Source organism: Nicotiana attenuata, unplaced genomic scaffold, assembly GCF_001879085.1.
Source record: "Nicotiana attenuata strain UT unplaced genomic scaffold, NIATTr2, whole genome shotgun sequence".
NCBI lineage: Eukaryota > Viridiplantae > Streptophyta > Magnoliopsida > Solanales > Solanaceae > Nicotiana > Nicotiana attenuata.
This window is the reverse complement of record NW_017675359.1, coordinates 14,197-21,294: the sequence shown is the minus strand read 5'-3', so window position 1 is coordinate 21,294 and position 7,098 is coordinate 14,197.

Genomic DNA, 7,098 nt, shown 5'->3' with positions numbered 1-7,098 from the left:
AGGAGGAGTCCTAGGTTGATTAGCCTATAGGATCATTCCACACAATGTCCGGTAAACACTCCTCAATGAGGGGCTACACGTGACATTAGCACGTGGTCATCATATCCCATATCTACCCTTCCCATCCCCTTAGTGGTCATTCAAAGCGAGTGTTGGTCAACGATTTCTATTGCGTGCTGTTACCCGTCCCTTCTTAATGGTCCTGGAGGGATTTAGGACCTTTACCTATAGGTGGTTCTCGACAGACCCCTAAGGTTTTAGAGGTGAAAATACTAAGGCGACAAGCAAGAACAATTAGGACTTTAGCACATAAGATAAAAGGGAGCAATTAGAGGCTCAGGTTTACCTCCTCAAACAATACACATAGGCAGCACGACTCAAGCACAAATAAGGGCCTTTTGTTAAGCAGTATCCTAAGGCATGATGTCTAAGTGAAATATACAGAAGACAGGCAGTTTATTTTGTAAACTCAGAAGTAATGACCCTAGCATGTTGCCTACTGAATTTTTTTTAAAACCTGTTAAACTAGAACAACATTAAGTCACAGAAACAGTTTCAGAGTTGCAAGATTTGAAAACGTTCTATAGGCTTGCCTATACGCGGAATACTGATGACTACATTTTATATAGTGAAACAAGGCAGGTCTTTAAAACAAACTCTTTTGATCCCTATAGGCATGCTGTCTAACGATAGATTGAGGCAGTCTTTGAAAGAACTTGTTTTAGGGAAAATAGACCATTAATTAACTAGTTTCGAAGTGAGCTAATCGTTACTCGAATTGATTTATTTAAACTAAACTAGTTGAGATATGTAGGCAGAATTTCTGGTGGCTTTCCTTATAGGCATGGTATCTAGTTTTAATACTGATTTCAGAAACTTTGCAGGCATGATGAAAAATAAAAAACATGTAAACACTTGTTATAACGGAAGTTGGATTGGGATTATATCCTATAGGCATGACATCTACTTGTTAAATTGATTTTAAGACCTACAAACATGATTTCTATTATGGAATCACTTGAGACCTATAGGCATGATTTTTAACATGGTAAAACAAGCATAGCAAAAAATGTAAAGTCCTATAGGCATGGTTTCTGGCATGGTAAGGCAATCATATCGAAATGTAAAGTCCAATAGGCATGATCTCTACCCGTACTACCCCACAGACATGTAACTACCCCCCCTTTCACTAGTGGCCCGAATATTCATTTATAAATTATTACAGACCATATGAATGAGTTACATAAGTAGATAAGAAAATAAGAAGTTATTCTATAGGGAGCCTACAGATAGGCCCAGATTTCCAAAGCCTCCAATAGCCTCAAATGCCCAAATTCCATAGACAATGTCATAGTCTAGGTGCATCAAAGTTCCCTAAGGATCTCAAGGATTCCGGACAGTGCTTACACCTAGACTTGGTAACCAAATTGAATAAGTGCAGTGTGGAAGGGCTAGCCTCAGTATGCCAGAGTTCAGAGGGTTCTCAAGAAGATCCCAAGGCAGTACACATACTGGAGGGGGCAGAACCTATTGACTTAGGAGTAGAGTGAGAATGCTTGACACAATTTGAAATGTCTTAGTAGGAAAACAATATTAAAAGGAGGTTTGTTTGAAATAATTTGTGGAGTAAAAGAGGGAGTCATGCAGTAAAACAACTTTCAAAAGAGAGAGTTACATGATTAGACAACAGCAAATCAAAAGTGGAGCCGAAAAACACATCAGCAATACTCACAGGACCAAAGCAGGAGGAAAGAACCTACATACAGGGGTGATGGGGATTGGGGATACATAGAGCACATGATTGTAAACACATAACAGGCAAAGGTCTTAGGAATTGGTACAGACACAACTGATCAGCCATAGTCACAGAACCAACAATGCTTAAGGGGGGTTCAGTATAGGATCCACATGATTTAAGATCAATCTCAGAACCATACAAGTTCAGGAGTGCAGACTACTTCACAAGGAGACTCATACGAGGAACTAGATAGAGCAAAATCACATGGAGACAGACTCCATAGAGGGGGGGAGGGTAACATGTTTATACTGATCCTGAAGAAGGGGAGTACATAACATGCAAATCATGTAATCATATTAATTGCAAGATTCACAGCAAAACCATAAGTAAAAGCAAACTAGAAACATGATGAATTGAAGCAACAAAAGAACCATATTGTTGTTGGAACTTGAATGGAAACTAGAACATACCAGTAAAGAAGACAGTAAACAAAAGTGAAGGAGAAGGAGAGCACAATAGTTAGCCTTGGCTTGCAGCCGGCTAACTCAGAATAATAGCAAGTAGCACAAAAGAGAGAGCAGAAAGTTTAAGTGTGAGAGAGAGCTTTTTGAACCAAAATGTTCGTGTTTTTGTGTTAATGAGAGAGTGTGTATATATAGTAGTTCGAAATTAGATAAAAATAACGTAAGAATCATAGTAGCATAGTAATTATGGCACTCAGAATCAATTAGAGCAAAATCAGGACAAGTACTCCCTTGAGTTAAGGGAATTAATTCAAACGGTAATAACAAGTAATAGATAAGGAAAGAAATCAGTGTATGACTAACATGGAAAGATTCAAATTCAGTAAGTATAGGGTAAAAAATTAGGGCTAAGTTCATAACACTCTAATTAAGGAAATAGTCAGTAAGAATAAAGTACCACAACAGACAAGGTAGGTGAATCAGTTAATTCGAATAGAAGAGGTAGAAATTGAGGGTTTAAAGGAAGGTCTTTCAATCAAACCATAAAAATAAGGAATCCAAAATCAATCAAAGAGGAAGTCACGATTCAGTATTCAGCATATAAATAGAGAAGATAAGAATAACCAGACATAGCAAACATGCGGGTTAAACAGTATCAATAGAAAGAGGCAAGTCTGAACAGTCAAGATGATCATAAGCACATAGAGGTGATATAAGTTAGGCATAAGAAACTCAGTAGAAACACATTCGAAGCGAGATAGTCATAGAAACTCAAACAAGAACAGGCTAGTCACAAAATCAAACGAAGAAACCTAGAAAAATTAGGATTTTCAACATAGGCAAGTTGAAGAGGTAGTAAACTCACAGAATCAGTCGAAGTATGCGAGAAAATAGAAGTTTAAACATAAAAATCAGTTTAAATAAAGTTTTAGAAGAAGTTCCGAAAACCCTAATTTTAGAAGAAGGTGAAAACACTTTGGAATCGATGATTCTTGTAAAGAGTTCCAAGGATAGTGTAAAACATCAAAGAAACAGACTCAAATCATTTTAAAATTGTACAGATCTAGGAGATGTAGGCAGAAATTAGGGTTTCAGAAGAAACCCAAGTAGAGATGAAAGAACCTGTCTAGAATCCCAAGGATCGTAACAAGTACAACGTGATTTTGCTCGAAATCAAACTGAAGTATCCATACAGCCAAATGACAAACCCTAGATGCAAGTCGGCGTGGCCCAGGGCCCTTGAAGGCCTTAGAGCAGGCAAGCATAGCATTAGAGGAGCCATTGGAGGCTTAGGAGTTGATGGGAGATCACCGGAGAAAGGGAGGTTGGCGGTTGAAGGAGCTAGGGTTAGGTTGAGTGGTTGAGAGAGGAGAGGAGAGGAGATGAGAGAATACAGAGGCGGCGGTCTTTGAATAGTGGGCTAGGGTTAGGGGTCGTTTGGAATTAAAAATGGTATGGGCTAATACGGGCCGTTGATCTCTTAGATCAACGGCCAGGATTTAATTGATGCTGGATCGGGTAGGCGGGTTCGGGGTTTGGGTCGGGTATTTTTAATATGAAATTGGGCTGGGGTTGGGTTCAAATTAAGGCTGAAATTGAAATGCAAATCTGGCTACATTTTAAATAGCCAATTTTCCCCCATATAATTTATAATAAATAATAAATAATTTTTGGAAAATAATTTTGTGTACTAAAATGATTTAAAATCGATATTTAACATTTTAAAAATATAGGAGATCAATTTTACGTATATAAACGTAATTATACATTAATAAGGCTAATATTGCAATTATATGCAATTTAGCTTTAAAAATACAAAATGCAATTATAAAAAATGCACAAAAAATATTTTAACCATATTTTGGCATAAATATAAAATTTAAATGAAGAAATCAGCCCAAAAATAATTTGAGGGTAATTATTGGGGTATTTTATGAGTAAAAGGGAAGAAAATAAATTAATTTAAAATGATTAAATTTATGGAAAAAATTATAAAAACCTTGTGCATGCTTATATATGCATATATATGCTATTTTGAAGGTATTTATGCATATAAAAAAACATAGGAAAAAATTGGGTATCAACAATAATTATGCAATAACTCAATATATGTGTATCAACAAAGTTATTAAGAATTAACCAACAAGAGTACCCACTAAGGACATATCATAATTATAGTGAAAGAAATTTACCAACACACCTACGAGTCCACAATGGCACCACAATGCCTCAAATATGTAACAGAGCATACACAATGCTTACTGAAGCATACACAATGCCCCAAATATATCAAGAAGCATACACAATGCTCGGGTGATGTAAAAAGGTATACACAACATCATGGCGCACAGCCGTATCAAACTCAACATCATGGCGCACAGCCGTATCAAACTCAACATCATGGCGCAGAGCCGTATCAAACTCAACATCATGGCGCACAGCCGTATCAAACTCAACTTCATGGCGCACAGCCGTATCAAACTTACCATCATGGCTCATAGCCGAATCAAACTATAAAACTCAACCTCCTGGCGCACATCCGTATCAAACTATCAAACAACTTATAAAATAATATTTTTTTTCTTCATAAAACAATATATTTGCGGCTAGTCTAAGACCACTGACTCTGCCAAGCGCACGCTTGTCCCAACACATGGACTGGGTCGAGAAAATATATTTTTAAAACGGGTTTTAGAAAAGAAAGTATCAAAGCTTAAAGTCTCACTTACCTCGCTAGCAGGAAGTTCCGCAAACCTTACAACGTCTAGAATACCAATCAAACGGGCCTCAATGACCTCAATCTATGTAAAATATAAATGAATAATGTCAATTATACTAGTCAGGTCAAATTCTACTCTTTCCTTAATGTCAGGCTTAGAATTACATCTTAATATTCTACAACTCAACTCATGAATATATAAAAAATTCATGATATTAAAGTACAATTCGGTACTCAAAATTTGACCTGCTAACCAGTTGACTAATCCTTCAGTTATACACATTCAAACACTAGTTCAACATAAAATTATCTCTAAACATAATATGACAGAGTGTTGTTTTCCTAAATATACGTGAACATATTCTGAAGTGTGAAGTTCGAATCTTATTTACATAAGTATAACTAATCAAACATTGTAGCAAACATCTGAAACTTATTTCCTATGCAAGGTTCCACAAAAAAATTAACTTTAAAAATATAACTCTCGAAAAGTTTTGTCTATTATTAAAGAGCAAGTTTATTGTTATAATTTATTTTTATTCTCGAGGTGTGACCAATATAATCATGTCTTACATAATCCCTTTACTCTCACACTTAATTCTTGTCACCATTATACAAAGAACTAATAAGAATATCTCTCTTAAATTAATACAAGAAATATAGCTATAGAGATTAGAATTGATACCTTGCCATTATTGTTGAGTTGCAAGAATATTTCGCTCTCCTTAGCTTTCAAGTTCTCTCCACCAAATAGTTAGGAAAATCCCTAATGCCGTTCGCCCTATATATTTTGTTGCCTCTACATAATAGCCAAAACAAGAATATTTTAACAGAAATTTTCATAAAGCACTATCTTTTAGTAGTAATTAGCCATTTATAGATACCATTTTTTATATTACGGATTATAGATACCTTTTTTGTGGTTATAAGATGTATTTGATGTATTTAAGCTATTGTATTCATGAATACAGTAGCAAAAATAGGCGTGAATCAGGGAAGTCCAGCTAATCGGTTGTTGTATTCGAGTGTATTCGAATGTATTCATGGAGTGAAACATGGGATTAAAGCTGGACAGATTATTGTATTCGACTGTATTCACGGCGTGAAATAGGGGATTACACTGTTTTTAAAACGGAAAGTGAATCAATTAACATAATAGACTCCTAATATAACTCAACAAACTCAATTATAACACACAAATTTTGTATTTTCAGTTATAAAAAAGATTCTCAACCAAAAAATACCCCAAAAATATAGCAATCTTCAGAGAAATTATATAATACATCTGAATACATAAATTATATTAATTAAAAAAAAATATATGAATACATTCATGGCATATAGCGAGGCAGTGAATACAATGAAATACATAGAATACAGCGGGATACATTGAAATACAATGAGAAAAAAACACCGAATACAATGAAATTGTAACGACCCGACCCGTTCGTCTCAGGAGTTACCGCCCCGTTTCCCCAATTTTCATGCTTCTTCATGTTTCATTATCAGTATTTGGTGTGTTAGAGTTGATTTGGATTGGTTTTGGTAGAAAATGAGACACTTAGTCTCTTTAAAGAAGGCTTGTTTTGGAAAAAGTCAACCGGATGTTGACTATTGAGTTAGAGGGTTCAGATGCGATTTTCGGTGATTCGGTTAGCTTCGGGGGATGATGTGTGACTTAGGAGTATGATCGGAATTTATTTTGGAGGTCCGGTGTAGAATTAGGCTTGAATTGGCGAAGTTAGCATTTTGGTGATTTTCGATTGATAGGTGAGATTTTGATCCGAGGGTCGGAATGGGATTCCGAGAGTTGCTGTACCTTCGATAGGTGATTTTGGATGTGTGTGCAAAATTTCAGGTTATTCGGAGGTAATTTTGTTGGGTTTTCGATTGAATGCGTGTTTCGGAAGTTTTTGAAGAACTTAGGCTTGAATTTATGTAATTTGATGATTTTGGTGTTAGTTGAGGTGTTTTGATGATTGGATCAAGTTTGAATAATGTTTTAAGATGTGTTGGTACTTTTGGTTGAGGTCTCGGGGGCCTCGGGGTGATTTCGGATGGTCATCGGGATAAATTTTGGACGTATGAGATTGCTGGTTTTCTGGTACCTGGTATTTCCGCATCTGCGGAAAAGGGGCCGCATATACGGTTCCGCAGATGTGATGTATGGGTAGCAG